Source organism: Mirounga angustirostris, unplaced genomic scaffold, assembly GCF_029215605.1.
Source record: "Mirounga angustirostris isolate CCGP_5_RB_7025 unplaced genomic scaffold, mMirAng1.0.hap1 SCAF_5, whole genome shotgun sequence".
Lineage (NCBI taxonomy): Eukaryota > Metazoa > Chordata > Mammalia > Carnivora > Phocidae > Mirounga > Mirounga angustirostris.
The window spans coordinates 111,370,698-111,395,989 of record NW_026991713.1 but is presented as its reverse complement, the minus strand read 5'-3'; the positions used below and the strand labels follow the sequence as shown (position 1 = coordinate 111,395,989).

The 25,292-nt window shown below is 38.6% G+C and overlaps 1 pseudogene; it reads right to left on the bottom strand.

The window, feature by feature from the left end:
• Positions 1–16,616: 16,616 nt before the first annotated feature.
• On the bottom strand, positions 16,617–20,790 carry LOC123840355 (E3 UFM1-protein ligase 1-like; annotated as a pseudogene).
• Between the last annotated feature and the right edge of the window lie 4,502 nt (positions 20,791–25,292).

Genomic DNA, 25,292 nt, shown 5'->3' with positions numbered 1-25,292 from the left:
ATCTTTTGGGTAGTAGGTACTGCATTTGTGTTCCTGTGCTCAGCTATGCAGTGGAGGGTAGATAAGACTTGTTGATACCGGTTGGAAAATCCAGAGAGGAAAATGGGCCAGAGACAGAATGTCTGGCCAAGGTACCCTGACACTTCATTTCTTCCCATGAAATCGGTTCAAAATATCTTCCATTGCACATTTCCTTGAAAAATCAGATTGTAAAGGTAGTGAGTTTGGGCATAAAATAGTTGCTCTTGCATAATCCAACAAGTACCTACATCCATAAAAGTTTCAAGTGCCCAGTGGGTACTAAATATATGTACACTTAATACAACCTAAAAGAGTTCTTTTTGTCCTGGGGCCATGGTTTTCTAGATAAATACTTATTGGATGGTATCACAAGCTGGATAAATCTGCTTTGCTGTTCACACTGACTGCTAAGATGTTCAGAGCCAAATTTGAAACCTACCTCTACTAGGGTGATCGAAACCCTGTATCCTGCATGAGGGGCACCATTTTTGCAACCCGATGATTCGTTACATTACACGGGTTATAGTTCTGTAAGTTGCCTTGAATCTTTCTCGGAATGAGGAGGTATCGTTGGGATGAGGGGAACCCTGGCCGAACCTAAAACATAGCAGAGGCCGCTCCTGCTCAGGCTCTAGGATGTTCTCCTTTGTAGCGGATCCCAGGCTGTCCTGCCAGTAATCAAAGGTAACCTGCCAAAGACCACCACGCCTGAACCCAAAGTCACTATTGTTCTCTAAGAAGATCAAGTTCCTGGAAAGCAGCTCTCAGATGGCAAAGCCAATAAATGAAACCAGCCCCTTGGCTCTTCGGATATACACACTGCATCAGGGAACAATGCAGTACTGCACACCTTTTTGTGATGTACAAACTGTGCCTACGAACCAGAGAGAAAAGGGGACTAATTGTGCTGGGCACTTGATACACATTAAAGACATACTTTCTACACCAACTCTGTAATAGAACCTGATTATGCTACTCATACACACACAAAAAAACCGAGACTCCTAGAACAGGTCACAAAGCTGCAAGTAAATAGCAAAGCACAAGTTCAGACCCTGTTGGGTCTGATTCAAGGTGCTGCCTTATTGTAGCAAGCCTGCAGGGCCAATTGGCTGCCCCTGCCTCTGTTTCCCCGTATGTCATGTGCCAAAATGCCACTTCTGCTCTGATCCCTGATGAGGCTGCTACATGAAATCTATAAAGAATTTTAATCCTTTGGAAGAAAAGAACATGAAGAACATAAAACCATGTGGAATGAGGCCAAGGAGCTCCTGGATGACCACCTGGTTCGATTTGGGGTCCCGTGAGAATTGGGGAATGAATGTCAAAGAATAGATCTTTCCCTCTGGCATACACGGGTGTCAGAAAAATTTGTGGAAGCTCTAGAGAAGTCCCAGATTTTGGTAACCACGGCATTTAAGCGCTGCAGTGGGGCCCACCACTGTGGTGGTCACGGTGCGATGCCAGTACCCTGTACTATCAGCCTCATAAGGGAGCTCTGAGCACAGGGGAAGTGGGGCATGGAAATCCCTCTCCTCCTCCCCAAGGAGCTGCAGTTCCAAGGCAGAGCACACTGTGAGCACTACACTGGCCAGTAAATGCAACAACACTTGGAGCTCCCTGGGGAGTCCTCAATGAACCTACTTCAGAGCCTGTACCTTTCACTTCTCAGAGCCCTCAGAGCAGCTCCAGGAGGTGTGTCCTAAAACATTTACTTTTCCCTCCAAAGAGAATTTTTATGCTCCTCTTTTTCTAATAAAGCTCCAACACTTTCCTCCTTCTTTTGGGTCCCTTTTCCCCTTCTATATTGATATTCTTAATGCTGGTCTCTTTAACTTCTTATCTGTGCCATGCTCTCTTCTATTACCAAGCCTTTGCATAAGCTGTTTTCTCTGCCCAGGACATTGGAATACCTGCCTGCTCCCAGGTCCTCTCCCTGGTTTTGACTGCCAGGTAGTTCTTCTAGTTTAGTTAAGTCAACACTTCTGGGAAGGCCTCTTGACTTCCCTAGGGAGTTGGGCCTCTGTTATGGAGTTCTGCTATATCTCCACATGATTATTTATTGTTTGTCTATTCCATTAGACTCATAAGGGCAGGCGCCACATCTTCACTGGTGGCTGCTTAAAGTCTAAACAATGCCTGGCACAGAGCAGATGCTCAATGAATGTCTGATGAATGAATGAGTGAATCTCTTTTAAAGAATGAAGATAAAACTCAGACCAATGCCATAACAATGAAAATAGCAAAATATCCTCAGATTTATTCAGTTCTTCATAGTTTAAAAAGTGTTTTCAACAACTCTATAACAACAAATCTGATAACCTAGATCAAATAACTCAATTCCTTGAAAGAGACAATTTGCCAAAGCACATACAAGAAGAAATAGACAATCTAACTAGGCCTATATCTGTTAAGGATATTGAATCAATAATTCATAACCTTATAAAACATAAAGCACCAGGCCAGGTGGGGCCACTGCTGAATTACACAAAACATAAGGAAGAAATACTATCAATTCTCTATAACCTAGATAGAAACAGATGGGATGCTTCCTGACTCTTTCATGAGGCCAGCATTAAGCTAATACCAAAGCCAGACAACGACATTATAAGAGAAGAAAACTATAGACCAATATCTCTCATGAACATAAGGAAAAATCCTCAACAAAATATTAGCAAATCAAGTCCAACAGTGTACAAAAGGAATTGTGCACCATGACCAAGTGGGATTTATCCTAGGTATGCAAGGCTGGTTCAACATTCAAGAATAAATTAATGTAATCCCGCACATCAACGGGCTAAAAAAGAAAAATTCACATGATCATGTCAATAATGCAGAAAAAGCATTTCACAAAATCCAACACCCATTCAGGATAAAAAAACTCTCAGTAAACTAGGAATAGAGGGTAAATTCCTCAACTTGATAAAGACTATCTACAAAAAAATCCTACAGTTCACATCATACTTAATGGTCAGAAACGAGAAGCTTTTTTGCTAAGATCAGGAACAAAGCAAGGATGTACCCCCTCACCACATTTTTTCAACATCATAGCAGAAGTCTTAGCTAATGCAGTAAGACAAGAAAATAAAAGGCATATGGATTGGGAAGAAAGAATTAAAACTATCTTTGTTTGCACATGAGATGATCATTTATCTGAAAATGTCAAAGAATCAACAAAAAACACTCTTGGAACTAGTAAGCAATTATAACAAGGTTGCAGGATACAAACTTAATATAAAAAAGGTAATTCTTTTCCTATAGACCAGCAATAAACAAGTGGAATTTTATATTAAAAACACAATACCATTTATATTAGTATACACCCCCAAAATTCTTATACAAAATATGTATGAGATTTATATGAGGAAAACTACAAAACTCTCCTTTAAAAAAAAAAATCAAAGAAGGACTAAATAAATGGAGAGATATTCCATGTCCATGGATAGGAAGATTCAATATTATCAAGATGTCAGTTCTTTTCAACTTGATCTATAAATTCAATGCAATCTCAATCAAAATCCCAGCAAGTTATTTTGTGGGTATCAATAAACTGACTCTAAAGTTAAAATGGAGAAACAAAAGATGAAGAATAGCCAACACAATATTGGAGGAGAAGAAGAAAGTTGGAAGACTAATATCACACAACTTCACAACTTATTATAAAGCTACAGTAACCAGTTTGGTGTGATAATGGCAAAAGAATAGACAAATCAGTGGAACAGAATAGGGAGCCCAGAAATAGGCCCACATAAATCTAGTCAACTGATCTTTGACAAAGGAGCAAAGGCAGTACTAAAGAGCAAAGATCGCCTTTTCAACAAATGGTGCTGGAACAACTGGACATTCACATGCAAAAAAAAAAAAATGAATCTAGACACAAACCTCACACCTTTCACAAAAATTAACTCTAAGTGGATTATAGACCTCAATGCAAAATACAAAACTATAAAACTCCTAGAAGATAACATAGTAGAAAGCCTAGATGGCCTTGATATGGCAATGACTTTTTTGATACCACACCAAATGCACAATTCATGAAAGAAAGAATGTATATGCTGGACTTCATTCAAATTAAAAACTTCTGCTCTGCAAAAGACAATGTCAAGAAAATGAGAAGACAAGTTACAAACTAGGAGAAATATTTGCAAAACACACATCTGACAAAGGACTGTTACCTAAAATATACAAAGAACTCTTAAAACTCAACATCAAGAAAACAAACAACCCAATTAAAAATGGACAAAATATCTTAACAGACCCCTCATCAAAGAACATATACAGATGGCAAATAACATATGAAAAGATGCTCCACATCATATGTCATCAGGGAAATGCAAATTAAAATAACAATGAGATACCACTACATACCTATTAGTATGGCCAAATCAAAAACACTGACAATACCAAGTGCTGCCAAGGATACAGAATAATAGGAGCTCTCATAAAAATGCAAACTAGCACACTTTGGAAGACATCATGGCAGTTTCTTACAAAATTAAACATACTCTTACCATATGATCCAATAATTATGCTCCCATGTATTTATTCAAAGGAGCTGAAAACTTGTTTCCATGTAAAAATCATCACATGAATGTTTATAGCAGTTTTATTCATAATTGCCAAAACATGGAAGCAGCCAAAACATCCTTCAGTAGGAGAATGCATAAATAAATTGTGGTTCATCCAGACAATGAAATATTATTCAGCACTAAATAAAAATTGAGCTATCAAGCCACTAAAAGACATGGAGGACACTCAAGTGCATATTACTAAGTGAAAGAAGACAATCTTAAAAGGCTACATTCTATATGATTTCAACTATATGACATTCTGGAAAAGGCGAAACTATGGAGACAGTAAGATAATCAGTGGTGGCCAGGGATTGAAATGGGGAAGAAAGAATAGGCAAAGCACAGAGAATTTTTAGGACAGTGAAAATATTCTGTTTGATACGATAATGATGGATATATGTCATTATACACTTTCCAAATCCATAGAAATTATATAACACCAAGAGTAAACCCTAATGTGAACTACGAACTTTGGGTATTAATGATGTGTCAAAGTAGATTCATGAGTTGTAATAAATGTATCACTCTGTTGTGGGATGTTGTTAATGGGGAATGCTATACATATGTGGGGGCAGGCAATATATGGAAAATCTTTGTATCTTCTCAGTTTTGCTGTGAACCTAAAGCTGCTCTAAAAAAGTGTTTTTTAAAAGACTTACATTATTTTTATAACTCTGTAAAGTATGTGTTTCTCATAGAAGGCTTGGTTTTTTTTAGTCTTTCATTCTTATTAATATATTTTTGCTCTGGAAGTGGTAGCAATTCCAAACTCCCCTCTTTATATAATTTTTCATTTAGATAACTAACATTTATTTAGCCTTAATGATATACTAGGCACTTTACCTAAGATTTCTTATTTACAACTCAAAAAAAGTCTTATGATCCCAACTCTACCTTCTGGCTGGCCAATCCCAGGGCAAGATGCTGGCTTCTCCATTTGTCTCCCAGTGCCTGCCCTTCCAGCCCTCCCACATGGCCTCTATTTCTGTAACTGATCCTGATGCCCCTCTCCCTTGTCTGCTAGTTTTTTGTCTCCTGTCTAAGCAGAGCACTTGCACCTTGGGATCTAGCACAGGAGACTGGTCCCAGCTTCTCTGATACTGGCCTGGCTCACCTCTCAGAACTCTCAGTCCTCAGGGAGCTCAAGGCAAGAAGCTGTCCCCCAGAACCCTTCCTGCCACTGGCCCATTTCCATAAGCTTCATTCTGGCCCTTTCTGAAAGCAGATGTGACCCTGGAGTACTTTCCTTACTAGAGTCAAGTAAGCCACACATCAACAATTCAAGAGCGTGCCACAAGGCAGGACTGTGAATGCAGCAAGAGGGATGTGGGTCATGAGCCTGAAATGAGCTACTGGTGAGTGTCCACTCCCATAAAATGAGGACTTTGTTAAACTGCTGCCAAATTCAGAGCTTGTTTCCTTCCCAAGTGGCTGCTAACTGAAAATATACTGGCTATCAGAAGGGATACACACTTGAGGAGAAACAAAACAAATGCCCAGCATAGGTGTTAAACACAAGACCACTCAGGGCAGATGCTGACCACTCTATGCCAGATGGTCAGAACACACACAACTCCAACTCACAAACCCAAGACTTGCCTGGGTTGAGCGACCTGGGCCTGAAAACTACTCCCACCTTCATGAAAAGTTGGGGCCAGGAGTGGGAGAGCTGGGAGGGGAAGGGAGGAGGCCTCTGAGGCCAAACCCTTTCCAGGTTTGGCTGGGAGACTCATGTTTAAAATTTACTACATCATTTATATGCTTGGATAGTAAATTTATCTCTTTCCTTCTTTTTTTCAGGGTGGGGGAGATAGAGAAGGGAGGCCAATAACAAATAATGATGTCCTGATAATATTTGACAACACTTGAATTAGGTGTCTGCACTGTATTGGAAGAAAATATTTGGCTATTGGATTAAGACCTAAAAACCCTTAGAATAACAATAAATAAAGTACAATGCCGACAAAACAAAGCTCGGTGAATGAGTACCCCAGGGGAGGTCTGAGCACTTGATCCAAAACTGCAAATGTAAGCTTGAAATCTCTTTGAAGTCTTATGCTTGGTCTTTGAAATTCATTCTGCCCATTAATGTTTATTTTAATATGAAAATAATATTCTTTCTCCTCCAAAATTTTCAAGTAAAACCCAGTGCTCCAGGAAGGTGCGGCAGTGGAACACATCGCCCGGTTTCATATGCCCAGGGATATAAATAATCAGGTATCCAGAATCCATGTGCATTTAGAGCAACTGTTGGCTGACAATCTGGCTGCCCTGGGTGACAGAGACAGCAAGTGCAGATCCAGAGGTCTGGGTGAAAAAGGGACTACAGAGAACCTCTGTTCAAAAAAGTACGGTCAGAGACACTGCAGAGTACCTTTCATAAGCCCCACTAGAAAAAAGCATTCTATCTGGGGGTACACACACAGAGGTCTCCTGGCGTGCTAATATCCTTGGGGTCCTTTTATGGTCTGTATTAGTTCAGGTAGGCTAGGTTATGCTAACAAAACAGACACAAACATGCAATGGCTCCACACAATAGAAATAGAACAGTCCCAAAGGTTCAGGTAGGTGGTTCTATTCTGTGTAGTTGTACAAGAATCCAGGCTGAGGGTGGCTCTGCCATCTTTAACATGTGACTTCCAAGGTCACCTGGGGGTTGCTGCCTCAGTCACCCAGAAGAGGAAAAGAACACGCCAGAAAAATGAATGCAAAGTTTTTATAGGGCCAGGCCTGGTAGGACAGCCCCATACTCCTGCTCATATTCCACTCATTGCCCCTCAGTCACATGATCACACTGAATTGCAAGGAGCCTGGGAAAGGGAATTTATGTATATGTTCAGGAAGAAAAAGGAAATACAGATTTTGTAGAATAGCAGTTTTTGCAACAACATCTGAGGCCAGGAAATCCCATGAAGCTCTGTATATTAATTTCAGATAGATTCAAGAATGAGATAGTTCTACGTGGGACACCAGCACATTTCTGGGGGATTCTAGGCCCTCTCCAATATTCTAGTTACGTTAAAGAGATTCTGCCCCAAATCAATGAGCTATTGGAAAGTTTACTGGCACTTTTTCTGAATATTAATTTGTCCCAAGCTTTGATCTTATTCAGTTAATTACGGGCCTTCTGTAATTCAATTAATAAAAATATTTGTCACTTTAAGACCGAATTTTTTTTCCTAAAACTGTCTCTATTTTAACCTTTTAAAATTAAGTATTAATAAGCATTTCTCTGGAGCACAGGAAGTACCAATGAGACTAATTCAAAATAGCAAATAATCCTATGGTCCTTTACTTATGATCTTTTCTCATACTAAGTTTGCCTTCCTCACTTCATTGGTTGGAGTAGCATAAATGTGGCTTGTGGTTTTGCAAGTTAGAATAATCATTTGCAAAAATATTTTTCTTTTTGCAAAATACAGTTGACCCTTGAACAACACAAGCTCGAACTGTGTGGGTCCACTTATATGTGGATTTCAGTAAATGCAGTGCAGTATTATAAATATATTTTCTCTTCCTTATAATTTTCTTAATGACATTTTCTTTTCTCTAGCTTACTTTGTTGTAAGAAAACAGTGTATAATACATATAACATAAAAATATGTGTTAATCCACTGTTTATATTATCCGTAAGACTTCTGATCAACAATAGGCTATCAGTAGTTAAGTTTGGGGGAAGCAAAAGTTATACTTGGATTTTCAGCTTCAAGGGTGGTCAGTGTCCCTAACCTCCACGTTGTTCAAGGGTCAACTGTATAACAACAGTATGACAGAGTAATAACCGATGTTTCTCTGAACTGAAACACTTCATACTCAGACTCAGAGCCAGGACTGATGTGACCTGTTAGGGCAACTTCTGCCTAGAAGGTGAATGTCCTATACCTGCATCTCTGAAGCAGTGTCCTTCACCAGGCAGATTATAAAACCTCCCCTGTCCAAAGCCGAGGGAAACCTTGGATTTGTACAGTTTCCTCACAGTACTTTTATTCAAAGCATTGGAGCTCAGAAAAGTTTGTCTGCCAATGCTTTTTCCTTCCTCCTAGTGACTTCACAGCCCCACATAAAGTCCTGAGCTGCACCTTTTGATCTTTACCCAAGGCCACCACATTCCAACAACTCCAGAGCACATAACTGTGCTCTCTGTGCAATGTGAAGGTCCCCCTTTCTCATACAAATTCAAAAAGACAGCAGGTGAATTTAGGTCTTTGGGGAGCATGCACAAGTGGTTCTTCAAGCCCCAGTTACATCCTACAGGTTAAGTTATGTCAGCTGCAATTGAACAAAAAGTGAGGGGACTTTGATTTTTAGTGAAATGGTTGAGAAAACAAGCCATTTCAAATATTTGGTAATGCAAGATAAAATAGGACAAATACGATTTTAAATGCAGCTTGAAAACAAAGTAAAGGAAATCCCAGAAGTCAAAAATAAAGAATAAGCTAACACCAAAGCAGGGAGCATGTGAGCTGACACTGTGACTACCCCAGAGGAAGGGTTGTCAGTCTCCATAATCTTGAGGCTTGAATTTCAATACTCCTGCCAAGAGAGGAGGCAGAGTTTTGGTCCCATAGGAGTAAGGAAGATCAAGATTCCCATAGCAAGTGGCGGCCCTTGAAGAACACCTTCAATAAAAAATTAAACTAGATAAATATCCACATAAGATCACAGAGACAGGAAAAACAAAAACAAAAAAAAAGCTCGTGTGTCACTTACTGCCCTGGTAGTCAGAAGGAAAAAAAAAAAAACCCTTCCTGGGAATATATTACTGTACATCATGCAGATTTTGGATTCTATTTCATACTAACAACATGGTTCAGGAAAACCCAATTTAAGAAAAGAATATGAAAATTGTTCAAGCCAATAAAACCCCCCAGGGAACTGAAGTTAGGCTGCACAATATTTTCAGAGGATGAGCTCACCATCAAAAGCCTTAAAATGCCTGAGGAAATAACCTGCTATAATCAAGAGCCGGCAGACATGATGAACACAAGACATTTGACATGAACAAAACATGATCAAAAATGAAAACCAAATAAAAGTTTCAGACATAAAAATCTAGTAATTGAAATTAAAAACTCAGTGGATAGGTTTCATCTGATTAGACACAGCTGATCAGAGAATCTGTGAACTGGAGAGAAAATGTAAGGAAATTATACAAATGTAATACACAGATCAAGAGGTGAAAAATATCAAAGAGAAGTTAAGAGATATTCAAATAAAATGAAAACATCCAAACATATCTAATAGAAGTTGCAGAAAGAATCAACAGACTGAGAAGAGCCAGTATTCGTGGAGAATGGCTGAATATTTTCTAGAATTCATCAAAAACATGAATCTGCTGATTCAAGAAGTGCAACATACTCTAAGTAAAATAGGTAAAACAAGTCCATGCCTGAACACATCATGGTAAAACTGCAAATCAGAAGGCAAAGAGAAAACCTTAAAATAACTAGCAAGAGCATCCTTTAGACTGATAGCAGATATACTATAATAAGAGCAATAAAAACCAAGACAATGGAATAATATCTTCAAAAGACTAATAAAATAGAACTCTCAGTGTTGATTTTTACATCTGTTGGTACTGTTCAAGAGTGAGAAAAAATTCAAAATATTTTCTGACAAACCAAGACTGAGAGCAGTTAGTTCATTAACTCTCACTGAAGGAATCACTAAAGGATTTTCTTCAAGAAGAAGCAATCAAATCCAGAAGAAATGAATATGATATAAGAAGTAATGATAAGCAATGACATTGGTAAGCATTCAGGTAAACCTAAACAAGACTCAGCGGTATAAAAAACAATGACAGATTTTAGGAAAGAGGCATAAAGAGTGGGATAAAATACTAGACAACAATGACGTTTTATTGAGATGGGGGATAAAAAGTAAAGCATTCCAAGGACTGAGCATGATGCAAGAAGGCAGAAAGAATAAGCACCAGACTTTGTTAATTGAGGTACAAGTTAAAAATTGGAAGGTAAGTGCTAAAAGAATAGAAATAAAATATATTACTTCTAAAGGAATAGCAGCAAAATAAGAAAGGGAACTAAGAAAACTCAATCATTCCAGCAGAAAGCAGGAAAAAATTTTAAAAATAAATTTACATATAATATGTATATATATTATAAACAGAAGACACAATATGGTAGGAAAAAAGTTTTTAAATCACAGTAAATATGGGATATATAAAATATGTATTAAAATATAACAATAAGTAAATATGAATGGATTAAACTTATGTTAGATTTAATTCGACCCATGAAAAAGAATGCGACCTACAAAAGATTCAATACAACTGACTATAAACATATGGAAAGAATTCTCAGCTTCACTAGTAAAGAAAAAATGAATGCACATATGGATTTTAAAATGACAATCCTTAGTGCTAAAGGGAGTGGGTAAATTGGCATTCTTTTAAAATGGTGACTGTAAGTGAATTGGTACAAATCTTCTGGAGTACAGTTTGTAACATATATCAAAAGGCTTAAAATATGCATACCTAGCAATTACACTTTGGGGAAATAATCAGATGTGTGCAAAAATTTATCAGTAAGGATATTCTAATGAATTATGTATAATATCATAAACCTGAAATCTAAATATCCAGTAATTATTAAAAGTTATTAAATTACTACCACTGCAGCCACTACTACTACTAATAATAATAAAAGATCAAATTTAGGGGCGCCTGGGTGGCTCGGTCGTTAAGCGTCTGCCTTCGGCTCAGGTCATGATCCCAGGGTCCTGGGATCAAGCCCTGCATCAGGCTCCCTGCTCAGTGCGGACCCTGCTTCTCCCTCTCCCGCTCCCTCTGCTTGTGTTCCCTCTCTCGCTGTCTCTATCAAATAAAAAAAAAGATTAAAAAAAATCAAATTTATTAAGAGTTTACCATGTAGCAAGCATTGTTCTAAATGCTTTACTGACACATTTAATCTCCATTATAACTATATAAGCTAGGCATTATTATCATCCTCATTTACAGATAAGAAAACTCAGGCACAGCAAATTTAGTGACTTGCCTAAAGTCACTCAGCAATCAAAGAGCCTCCCATTTTTTTCTTTTTCTTTTTTTTTTTATTTTTAAGAAGTTTTTATTTTTAGTGGTTTGTCTCTTCCAATTTCAAAATGATTTTTTGGGACACTCATCACAGTTGAGAGCCAAAGGCCATGGGCACAGATGATGGTGCTGAAAATTTGGTAATAACCACCATGGTATGTACGCAGCCTCTCTGAGTTTCCTCCCTCAGTCTGAACTCAGCTGCTCTATTTTCATCGCCTGTGTTTAATCTTACACCATTCTGCTGATTAACCTTTCATAGAAGACAGAAGGAACTTGGAAAAAAGGTTAAGATTATGTAGCAGGTATGATAGCCAATCTAAACAGTGAACGCTGACTGGGGCAGATTTTCCATAAATGACCACCACGAGGTTTTCCCACTTCATGCGTTCTTCCAGAACCTTGCCACTCCCCCATCAAGAGAAGAAATCCATGTCTTCTCTTCATGACTTTGGCTGGGTTCTCCAAAACCACCATGGTATACATGTTTGTTACATTATGCGGTCAGCAAAAAAAAACATGTTCTGGGGAGTATTGTATTTTAATAACACTAACCATATGAAACAGCATGTATCCTAATATTGTAAACACACACGTATGTATAGTAGTATAAAAATCTTATTTATACTGAGGCATATTTAGATGCAGGAACAAGCCCAGATGCATCATATGCTGAAATATTAACAATCTCTAATCCCAGGATTATAGAAGGCTTTTTCTGCTTACTCTTCATATTTCTACAAGGAACATATATTTTTCACGCAATTTGAAACAAAGAAATTGTAATTTCAAAGATAAAGAAATCGATGTGGCTGATGGGGTGGGTGGGGGGAGGAGAGAGAAGATATCCTCCGCCTGCCCTGCCTGGTAGGAAGCTTCTTTGTCTCTGAGGCTTCCTGGTCCCGCCTAACCTGCGGCCACACTTCCCCAGCACCCAAGCTAGCCAGGTTCTTTTCCATCAACCCCCGGTGTGTCCAGCTGCATCTCTTGGCAGCTGTTATCCTGGGTCAGCTGCCTAGCCTCTCGCCCTTGATCTAATCCAAGAAGACACTAAATTACTTGGGGGGTCACATGGGTATTTCCTTTATGTCATGGGAGGAAATGGGCCCAGGTGTACAGCCCACAGCGGGAGACAATAGCAATTCATTAAATACATCAACAAATGTTTATTGAACTCCTATCATGTGACAGACATCATCTTTCAGGTCAAGCAACCTTGAATTCAAGGAAGTCCACTAAATCAGCCTCTTCCAATACACTCCTCTGGTGCCTTTTTTTTTTTTTTTAAATAAAGATCACAACAATAAAGTTGACTTTGACATAGATAAAATCATAATCTCCCCTGGCAAGATATAAAAGTTTTATGTCTGAGAGTAAGACTTCTCTGATCCATAGATAAACTCATGCATACTAACAAATGTTCAAGCAATTATTTGATTGCAACTCATTTAGATTCTTAATTAAGTTCCTCAGTCTTTAATTAAACTCTCCAGCATCCATTCCTTCACTAAAATGAAATTAAGGCTGGGGCCCATTGGAACTGTTCACCTACAATATTACTTTCTAGCCTCACTTTTTAAGCAGTGAACTATCAGTGTCATTTGGATGGAAATATCCAGTATAATGGAAGTTTAGAAAATGCTTCCTGCTGAAAGCACATTTTTCATCTCCAAGTCACCCAAGTCTGAAGGAGGCTGACAGCCCTTTCAGGTTCAACCACACCCTCAGGAAATACCCTCAGCCTTTTTGGATGCAAACCCGAGGACATTCTTCAGAGCACCCCATTTTTTTCACCTTTTCGGGCTCATCTAGGACCTTGAAGCAGTTCTTACAAAAGCAGTAGGTAGATCAAGAGCATCCAAAACTCTTTACAACAGGTGTGCTTTTCCTTGAATTAAAATGCTGCTCTGAAAATGGAGTTTAGCTTTTTATCTGTTATGAATTCTAGTCTATTTAATTGTTGAGATGCTCAGCAGACCTCACTTAGTAAAGCAGGGAAGCATTTCAACAAGAAATCGATCTGAGAAGATGCAAATAAAATGTACTAAATTATTTTTTTTCCCTTTTCCCTTGGCCTGTGTTCTACATTTATCTTTTAATATTATTTATACTTACTGACTGATTTCATTTAAGTAATTTAGAAAATATCTACATCATCATAAACTCTAGTTTCTTAGAACCCATACACTGGTCTAAACTGAGCTCTGAGTAGATTATTGCTTTTCTGGTGTTTTGTTTTTTTTGTTTTTGTTTTTTTTTTTCGGGGATGGAGGTGGGTATAATTATTAAGGATTCATATAAAGTGATTTTAACTAAAATAAAATTGGTTTTCTTACGCAGCAAATACTGAAAGAAGCCCCATGAAGCCAAGTCCTGTATGGTGTTTAACTGGGCTAAAGGATCAGGCAGCATGATCCTTGCTGACCCCTGTCTCCCTGTCTCCATTTCTCTCTCATATAAAGAAATGAACGGGCAGGGCGCCTGGGTGGCTCAGTTGGTTAAGCGACTGCCTTCGGCTCAGGTCATGATCCTGGAGTCCCGGCATCGAGTCCCACATCGGGCTCCCTGCTCGGCAGGGAGTCTGCTTCTCCCTCTGACCCTCCTCCCTCTCATGCTCTCTGTCTCTCATTCTCTCTCTCGCAAATAAATAAAATCTTAATAAATAAATAAATAAATAAATAAATAAATAAATAAATAAATAAATAAATAAAAAAGAAATGAACGGGCATCTGGAAATCAGACCCAGGCCTCCTGCTCACAGTGGTCTAAGGTCCACTCACTCAAAGCCAGAAGACTAACAGACAGCAGGTCACAACTGTCATGGGGTTGGGGGGCTTCTGCATGTACTTCATTTCTCACTGGGAGACCACAAGGCTCAATTCTTTTCTAACCTCTAGTTTCCCCGAGGAAAAGAAATATCTGCTCCCTGAGGAAAGCGTGGGCCACGAGTTTTTGAAAAATTCACATTTTTCTCCCTGTAGACATTAGCGAGTGCTAGTGATACAGTCTCCAGCCTGCTTACCTCCTCTACACAGGAGTGGACAGGCGGGATGGCGCCGTGGGCAGGCGTGGTGGGTTGTGTCCAGTGTGCAGTTCCCAATGCAACATCTGTTGCCTCAAAAGTAGGTGTGTCCTGCCATGTCACATGGAACCTCAGGGCTGTGGCCAACACTGTGCTTTGCCATCATACAGACAGCATAAAGATCAAGAACTGGACTTCCAACATCTGGGTAGGACAGGCTGGGACACTGAGCCACAGGCATCCCTGGAGCAAACCACTCAAACCCAGATCGTCAGCTGAATTCAGGGCACTGAGAGAGAAGTTTTTTATTTTCAGTTAAGCTGGGTTCCAGTTGCAGAACCTTCTGTGGATGCCAAGCCATTCTTGCCCTGACCCTCCCCAGCTCAGGAAGTTTGCCTGACATGGATTTCAGTGAGGAAATGCTCATGATTTTCCAAGTAAAATTGCTCAGCCTACAATGTTTTAGGCAGTAAGGCTTTCTATAACGAGACTAGAAGAAACTACATTAACAGGGGGTAGCTTTGGTTTGGATATTATGAGTGACTTTTTTTCTTCTTCTGTAATGTGTTTTCAATTTTCAAAATTGTCTACGGCAAGCATGTATTACATGTATAATTTTTAAAAACTAATTTAAAGGGCAGATGGCAAACTATACAGAAAGGGCAATGGCTCTTCTTAGAGACCCCCAAAATACTGAGGTCTTTGCAAGCCAGACTTCCTGTGGCCTATCCCTAGAAGAGAGATTTTCCAGAGCCTTTCAGAAGCTCTGGAAGCCTCTGGAGCACATTTGACTAAAACCCCCCCATGCTCTAACGCCCACTCCCAGGGTTGTAATCCATTACATAGGGAAGCAGTAGGTGAAGCAAAAACTACCTTGACTCTAAAAATATACAGTTCATAAGTCACAGTGTGATGGATACACAGCTCTAAAATCTCCTACATTAACCAATAGCGAGGGAGAAAAAAAAACACAAACCACTGAGCTCCCTCTGCAGGTCAGTGATAGAATTAACTGGCCTGCTTTCCATTCTCGGTCTCCTTGAAAGAATCTAAGACCCTCGTCAACAAAACTGCAGTTATTTTAAAATGAAATGAAATGTACTGATACCAAAATAATAATAATAACAATAAAATTAAAAACCTTTCTCTTGTGCATTCTACGGTAGCAGAGCAAAACAGCATATAAACAGGTATAGGAAATAGAAACAGCCCTTGTAATTTCAGTTCCATGAAAAAAAATTCAGCAGGGGGTGATTAAAATAGCATGACTAATTAGAAAGCCAAAACCAGGGCTGCAAGACATTATTTCCAGCTCTGACGGACAAAGGCCTCCCTCATGTTCTCAAGCTGCTTCACAGAGAAGGAACTGGTAAAACAGAAGTGACAGAATCATGTGGAATCTATTTTTCCTTCTTTCACCTATAAATTTTAGTCACCTCTTTGATAGCCCTGCATCATTCTCCTCATCGATAGAATGAGAGTGTGTTAGGTCATGTCTTGAGATTCCGGTAAGCCCTAACAGAAAAAAAACAAATCTATGGTAATAACATAGGTTACTAAGGTATATACTAGAGAATTGAATTATATTAAAAGGGGTAGATCTTCGAGCTCATTTCAGGAGAAGGGTGAGAGGTGGTAATTTTATATAAAGTACATAACACACAGCAGGTGCTCAACAAAGGGTTGTTGAAGAATGAGTGCACTGCCATCTGGGGGGGAGGGGGGACTCTGCCCCTGGTCACAGAAGCGAGGCCTCTGCCTGTCTTTAATGGATGAAGAAAGTTCTTGAAGCTCTTTATGAGTAGCACTGGTGATATCTTGTTGTTCTTTGTCTAATTCATCACTCCAGGGATCATCTCCCTGCCTAGTCTCCTTATTTTAACTAGCTAAATGTTTTACATCTAAACCTTGATACTTTACCAAAAGCATATTCTGATCGTCTGGGATTTTCCTATTTGGAAGAGCAGTGATCTGTGGGACACATCTGGTTGCATGGAGGATACGGTAGGTTGAGAACTGAAACAGGACTCAGTGTGAGGTGCAGAATAAGAGCAGAATCTTCTTGCAAGTCCTTGATGGTGTACTTTCTACCAGTTCCAGAGGTAGAAGAAGTTGAAGACATGAACACTGAACATACCACCTCGAGATGAATTTTATTAAGAGATTTTATTAAGTACTCAGCAAGTTCAGCAATAAACTCAGGGGCATCTTGTGTTTTCTTAAAAAAAAAAAAAAATTCTTTAATCTCATCCTGGAACATAAAAGTGATCTCTGGTTTCTTCTTACCAGTGTGAGATGACTCATCATCGCTAGCATTATCTTTTCTTCTAGATGTTTTAAGTTTTGTACTCTCTGGCCCTGCCCCCACCATCTCCTCCCACACTTCCACAGCCCTCTGTTGCTTTTCTCCTTCATTCATCTTTCTTATCCTTTTTACTTGTATTAATGCCTTCTAAAATGGAGACCCGTTTCAGATCTTCTTTGGTAATTAAATGAACAGGATTATTTTTCATTTCCTTTTCAGTTTTTTGGTGCATCAATTCCCTGAACAGTTCCGTGCAGTTATTTATAAGTTTTCCGCTGATGACAACAGGGTCTCTGACTGCCGCCAAAGCCAGCTTGCTGAAGGCTCTCATCACCTGTGGAAGCGACGCTGCTGCTTCTTCAGCTGTTAAAGAACTGGGCAACAGAGGTGCAATATTAACCATGTTCCAGAGCTGATGGCTTCCTCTACTGATGTTTCCACGTGATCCGCAGGTCCATGACCAACGCAAGCTGCTTTCAAGAAACAAGAGTTGTGTAGTCTTTTATCTTTTCTTTATTTAGCTCGTAGCACCTGGGAATCCAAGTCTGAACAAAGCATCAAATTCTAGATGGCCATTCGGCCTGAAAAAGGACTCCACCCAAGTACTCTCTGTTCTGGAGTAAATGTCAGGGATAAACACTGCCATGGCCTGTCTCTCACCTACCACACTGCCTCGTAAGCGTCCACTATTAACAAGTTCCTCAAGCAGAGAGTAGAACAGCTGTTCCTGACATCATATTTTGAAATCAGAGAATTCACTACTCTACCCAGGTAAAAGCACTGGATAGTCCATGGATCCACCTACAAAAGCTTCAGTAAATATTACTCCTCCGTTATTAGGATTGATGTGTCCATTAACAATTCTACGTAGTCACTGAGTTAGTGCCTGTGTCAGAAAGTTTCCAGGAAGATCATAGATTTTACAGAGTTCTGACATGGTGACCTGACCACTTTCTTGCAACTCATCATTTACCTTTTCTGCTAACTGATGCAAATAGTTCTCATCTACCAGCTGTCCCAACACTAGCTGAACATGCTTTTCTGATTTAACAGTGTCACCAGCTGTATTTTCACTATGAGTCAGATCCACATGGATCACCTGTTGCAGATCAACAACGTTTACTCGACCACCTCGGACAGAGAGCTCATCTCTTATTTCTTTACTGATTTGGGCTGGAGTAATATATTCCTTGCCATCAAGTGTGTGAACTACTTCTAGCTGTTTCTGAGCAATCGACTCATTCACAATCTCAATGCAGTTCCGCGCTGACAACCTTCGCGCGACCTCGGCGAGCCGCGTCCAAGGGACGGCAGCCACCAACCGCCAGATCTCCTCGCAGGTGTCCTTTCCTTACTCGCCCAGCTGCTGAAGAACTGACCACATGTCAGCCTAAAAAATAAGCCATTCCAATTAATGAGTAGTGTTATCAGTATGTTTTTAAGTTTGCATTTTCCTAGTGACTCAGGATGCTGAGCATCTTACTTGACAAGTGTATACCTTCTTTGATGAAAAGTCCATTCAAATCTTTTGCCAATTTGTTTTTTGAGTTGTTTTCTTATGGTCGAGTTTAGAGAGTTCTTCATATATTCTGGATACTATTTATCTGTCAGAGTTGGGATTTGCAAATATTTCTTCCAGTCTGTGGCTTGTCTTTTCTTCCTCTTAATAGCGTGGCTTTCAATTTTGATAAAGTCTGATTCATCCTATTTTCCTGTGGATCATGTTTTTGTTGTCTTATCTAAGAACTCTTTCCCTAACTCAAAGTCACAAAGATTTTCTTATGTTTTCTTCTAAAACTTTTATAATTTTATGTTTTACATTTAGGTTGATGATCCATTCTGAATTAACTTTCATATGAGGCATGAATTATGGGCTCTTTTTTATTTTGTATATGGACATCCAATTTTTTGAGCACCATTTGTTGAAAAGACTATCCTTTCTTCAACTGCTTTTGCATCTTTTTCAAAGATAGGTCTATACTGGCTCTATATTCTGTTCTATCGATCTACTTGCCTGTCCTTTCACCAATACAACACTCTTAATGAAGTAGTAGTTTTTCTTGGATTTCAGAATTGTTTTGACTCCTCCCATTTATTTGCCTGTCAGCTTGTCAAAAAAAAATTCCTAATGGGATTTTGACTGGGATTATATTGGATCTATCAGTCAAATTGGGGAGAATTGACTTTGTAACACGGTGAGACTCCCAATCCATGAACAAGGTCCATGTCTCCATTTGTTCATGTTTTCTTTGGGTTTCGTTCATCAGTATTTGTAGTTTTCAGCATATATCCCCTGAACATTTTGATTCCAATTGCTAGGATAGAGAAATACAGGTAACTTTTACATGTCAACCTTGTATCCTGTGTTCTTGGTAAACTCACTTATTCTAGGGTTGGGTTTTTTTTTTTTTTTTTGTAGATTTTTTTTTTTTTGTATTTTGCATATAGACGATTGTATTATCTGTGAATAGAGAGTTCTATTACTGCCCTTTTAATCTATAAGCCTCTTATTTCTTTTTCTTGCCTTATTGTACTGGTGAAAACTTCTAGTTAATGGTGAGAGGGGAATATACTTGCCTCATGTCAGGTCTTATGGGAAAAGCATTCAGTCTCTGACTATTAAGGATGGTGTTAGCCTCTGTAGATACCCTTCATCAGGTTAAGGAAATTCCATGCTATTCCTGGTGTGCTGGGTTTTTATCATGAATGAATGTTGAATTTGACAAGTGCTTTTTCTGCATCTACTGAGATGATCATCTGGTTTCTTTCTTCAGTCTGTTAATACAATTAATTATACTGAATTTTTTAAATGTTGCACCAACCTTGCATTCCCAGGGCAAACCCCACTTGGACATGCTGTATTTTATTTTTATTGACTGGTTTTACATTTCTGTTTAGAGGGATACTGGTCTATAGTTTTCTTGTAACAACTTCGGTTTTAGTATCAGGGTAATGCTGGCCTCATATAATGAATAGGAAAGTGTTTTGTTTCTTAAATGTTTAAAGAATTCACCAGTTAAATCACTTAGACTGGAGTCTTTTTTGCTGGAAGGTTTTTAACTATGAATTCAACTTCTTTGATAGGATATTCAGGTTATCAATTGCTTCCTCAGTAAATTTTGGTAGATTGTGTCTTTCAAGGAATTGTCAAAATTATGGGCATAGAGTTGTTGGTAGAATTCCCTCAATGGGATTCTATTGCCCCTACTTTCATTCCTGATATTGGTGATTACTGTCTTCTATCCTTTTTTCATGGTTTGCAGGTTTATCAATTTTAATGACTTTTAAGGAATCATATTTTTTGAAAAGTATCTTAGCAGGTATATTATTTTGAGTTAACAGGTTTTTTTCTTTGAGCACTTTAAAGATTTCCCTTCCATCGTCTTCCAGCTGGAGTGGTTTCTGATGAGAAGTCCTGGGATTCATGGCATTGGTCCTCTATACTAATGCATCTTTTTTCTCTAGCTGTCTTTAAGAATTTTTTCTTTGTCTTTGGTTTTCAGCAGTTTGAATATGAAAGCCCACAAGTGAGTGTGTATGTGGTGTGTTGGTATCTATCCTGCTTGATGTTCTCTGAGCTTCTTGATCTGATATTTGTATCTGTTATTAATTTTAGAAAGTTCTCAACCAAATATTTATTCTGCCGTATTCTTTCTCTCATACTTCTTGCATTCCAGTTACACATGTTAGATTGTTTGTTACTGTCCCACAGCTTTTGAATGCTCTGTTTTATTTTCCACTCTTCTTGTTTTAGTTTGGATATAATTTCTATTGACCTATATTCATATTCACCTCTTCTTTCCTTAGCTGCATTAAGCATATTGGCAAGCCCACTGAATGTTTTCTTCATTTCTTTTACTGTTTTTTCACTTTTAGCATTTTCACTTAATTCTTTTTTATTGTAGCTCTTTCATAAAATTGTCCATCTGATCTTGAAGGGTGTTAACCTTTTCCTTTCAGCCTTCAACATATTAATTATGGTTATTTTATTTTTAAATTTCTTGCTTCATTTCCTTATTTATTTAATTTATTTTTTTAATTTTTTAAAATTTAAATTCAATTAATTAACATATGAAATATTATTAGTTTCAGAGGTAGAGATCAGTGATTCATCAGTTCTTATATGATACTCAGTGCTCATTATATCACATGGCCTCCTTAATGTCTATCACTCAGTTACCTCATCCCCCACCCCCCTCACCTCCAGGAAAACTCAATTTGTTTCCTATATACAATGGAATATTATGCAGCCATCAAAAGGAATGAGATCTTGCCATTTGCAATGACGTGGATGGAACTGGAGGGTATTATGCTGAGCGAAATAAGTCAAACAGAGAAAGACATGTATCATATGACCTCACTGATATGAGGAATTCTTAATCTCAGGAAACAAACTGAGTGTTGCTGGAGTGGGGGGTGGGGTGGGAGGGATGGGGTGGCTGGGTGATAGACACTGGGGAGGGTATGTGCTCTGGTAAGCACTGTGAATTGTGCAAGACTGTTGAATCTCAAATCTGTACCTCTGAAACAAATAATGCAATATATGTTAAGAAAAAAAAAAAGAAGAAGATAGCAGGAGGGGAAGAATGAAGGGGGCGAAATTGGAGGGGGAGATGGACCATGAGAGACGATGGACTCTGAAAAACAAACTGAGGGTTCTAGAGGGGAGGGGGATGGGAGGATGGGTTAGCCTGGTGATGGGTATTAAAGAGGGCACTTATTGAACAGAGCACTGGGTGTTATACACAAACAATGAATCATGGAACACTACATTAAAAACTAGTGATGTAATGTATGGTGATTAACATAACAATAAAAAATTTTTAAATAAATAAATAAATAAATAAAAGAGTCTCTTATGATTTGTCTCCCTCTCTGATTTTGTCTTGTTTTATTTTTTCCTCTCTTCCCCTATGATCCTCTGTTTTGTTTCTTAAATTCCACATACGAGTAAGATCATATAATAATTGTCTTTCTCTGATTGACTTATTTCACAGCATAATACACTCTAGTTCCATCCACATTATTGCAAATGGTAAGATTTCATTTTTCTGATGGCTGAGTAGTATCCCATTGTATATATATATACCACATCTTCTTTATTCATTCATCTGTCAATGGACATCTGGGCAATTTCCATAGTTTGACTATTGTGGACATTGCTGCTATAAACATTGGGGTGCACATACCCCTTTGGATCACTACATTTGTATCTTTGGGGTAAATCCCTAGTAGTGCAATTGCTGGGTCATAGGGTAGCTCTATTTTCAACTTTTTGAGGAACCTCCATACTGTTTTCCAGAGTGGCAACACCAGTTTGCATTCCCACCAACAGTAAGAGGGCTCTCCTTTCTCTGCACCCTCACCAACATCTGTTGTTTCCTGAGTGGTTAATTTTAGCCATTCTGACAGGTGTGAGGTGGTATCTCATTGTGGCTTTGATTTGTATTTCCCTGATGTCAAGTGATGTTGAATATTTTTTCATGTGTCTGTTGGCCATTTGGATGTCTTCTTTGGAAAAATGTCTATTCATGTCTTCTGCCCATTTCTTGATTGGATTATTTGTTCTTTGGGTGTTGAGTTTGATAAGTTCTTTATAGATTTTTGGATACTAACCCTTTATCTGATATGTCATTTGCAAATATCTTCTCCCATTCTGTCAGTTGTCTTTTGCATTTGTTGGCTGTTTCTTTGCTGTGCAAAAGCTTTTTATCTTGATGAAGTCCCAATAGTTCATTTTTGCGCTTGCTTCCCTTGCCTTTGGCAATGTTTCTAGCAAGAAGTTGCTGTGGCTGAGATCGAAGAGGTTGCTGTCTGTGTTTTCCTCAAGGATTTTGATGGATTCCTTTCTCACATTTAGGTCTTTCATCCATCTTGAGTCTATTTTTTTGTATGGTGTAAGGAAATGGTCCAGTTTCATTCTTCTGCATGTGGCTGTCCAATTTTCCCAACACCATTTGTTGAAGAGATCGCCTTTTTTCCACTGGATGTTCTTTCCTGGCTTTGTCGAAGATTAGATTTGAGGGTCCATTTCTGGGCTCTCTATTCTGTTCCATTGATCTATGTGTCTGTTTTTGTGCCAGTACCATACTGTCTTGATGATTACAGCTTTGTAATATAGCATGAAGTCTGGAATTGTGATGCCACCAGCTTGGTTTTCTTTTTCAACATTCCTTTGGCTAGTTGGGGTCTTTTCTGGTTCCATACAAATTTTAGGATTATTTGTTCCAGCTCTGTAAAAAAAGTTGATGGTATTTTGATAGGGATTGCATTAATGTGTAGATTGCTTTAAGTAGCATAGACATTTTCACAATATTTGTTCTTCCAATCCATGAGCATGGAACGTTTTTCCATTTCTTTGTGTCTTCCTCAATTTCTTTCATGAGTGTTCTATAGTTTTCAGAGTACAGATCCTTTGCCTCTTTGGTTAGGTTTATGCCTAGGTATCTTATGGTTTTTGGTGCAATTGTAATTGGGATTGACTCCTTATTTTCTCTTTCTTCTGTCTCATTGTTAGTGTATAGAAATGCAACTGATTTCTGTGCATTGATTTTATATCCTGCCACTTTGCTGAATTCCTGTATGAGTTCTAGTGATTTGGGGGTGAAGTCTTTTGGGTTTTCCATGTAGAGTATGATGTCATCTGCGAAGAGTGAGAATTTGACTTCTTTGCTGATTTGGATGCATGTTATTTCTTTTTGTTGTCTGATTGCTGAGGCCAGGACTTCTAGTACTATGTTGAACAACAGTGGTGATAAAGGACATCCCTGCCATGTTCCTGACCTTAGGGAAAATCTCTCAGTTTTTCCTCGTTGAGAATGATACTGCTGTGTGCTTTTCATAAATGACTTTTTATGATATTGAGGTATGTCCCTATATCCCTACACTGTGAAGAGTTTTAATCAAGAAAGGATGTTGTACTTTGTCAAGCTTTTTCTGCATCTATTGAGAGAATCATATGGTTCTTGTCCTTTCTTTTATTAATGTATTGTGTCACATTGACTGACTTGTGGATGTTGAACCACCCTTGCAGCCTAGGAATAAACCCCACTTGGTTGTGGTGAATAATCCTTTTAATGTACTGTTGGATCCTATTGGCTGGAATCTTGGTGAGAATTTTTGCATCCATGTTCATCAGGGCTATTGATCTGTAATTTTTCTTTTTGGTGGGGTCTTTGTCTGGTTTTGCAATCAAGGTAATGCTGGCCTTATAGAAAGAGTTTGGACGTTTTCCTTCCATTTCTATTTTTTGAAACAGCTTCAGAAGATTAGGTATTAATTCTTCTTTAAATGTTTGGTAGAATTCTCCCGGGAAGCCATCCAGCCCTGGACTCTTGTGTGTTGGGAGATTTTTGATTGCTGCTTCAAGTTCCTTGCTGGTTATGGGTTGGTTGGTATGTTCAGGTTTTCCACTTCTTCCTGATTCAGTTTTGGAAGTTTATACATTTCTGGAAATGCATCCATTTCTCTCAGATTGCCTAATTTGTTGGCATGTAGTTGCTCATAATATGTTCTTATAATTGTTTGTATTTCTTCTGTGTTGGTTGTGATCTCTCCACTTTCATTCAGGATTTTATTTATTTGGGTCCTTTCTCTTTTCTTTTGGGTAAGTCTGGACAGGGGTTTATCAGTCTTATTAATTCTTTCAAAGACCCAGCTCCAGAGCCGGTCCTCATTAGTATAGTGGTGAGTATCCCCGCCTGTCAAAGACCCAGCTCCTAGTTTCATTGATCTGTTCTACTGTTCTTTTGGTTTCTATTTCATTGATTTCTGCTCTAATCTTTATTAATTCTCTTCTCCTGCTGGGTTTAGGCTTTATTTGCTGTTCTTTCTCCAGCACCTTTAGATGTAAGGTTAGGTTGTGTATTTAAGACCTTTCTTGTTTCTTGAGAAAGGCTTGTAGTGCTATATACTTCCCTCATAGGACTGCCTTTGCTGCATCCCAAAGGTTTTGAACAGTTGTGTTTTCATTTTCTTTTGTTTCCATGAATTTTTTAAAATTCTTCCTTAATTTCCTGGTTGACCCATTCATTCTTTAGTAGGATGCTCCTTAGCTTCCATGTATTTGAGTTCTTTCCAAATGTCCTCTTGTGATTGAGTTTAACTTTCAAAGCATTGTGGTCTGAAAATTTGCAGAGAATGATCCCAGTCTTTTGGTACTGGTTGATTTGTGGTCCAGTATGTGATCTATTCTGGAGAATATTCCTTCCATGTGTACTCGAGAAGAATGTGTATTTTGTTGCTTTAGGACGGAATGCTCTGAATATATCTGTGAAGTCCATCTGGTCCAGTGTGTCATTCAAAGCCCTTGTTTCCTTGTTG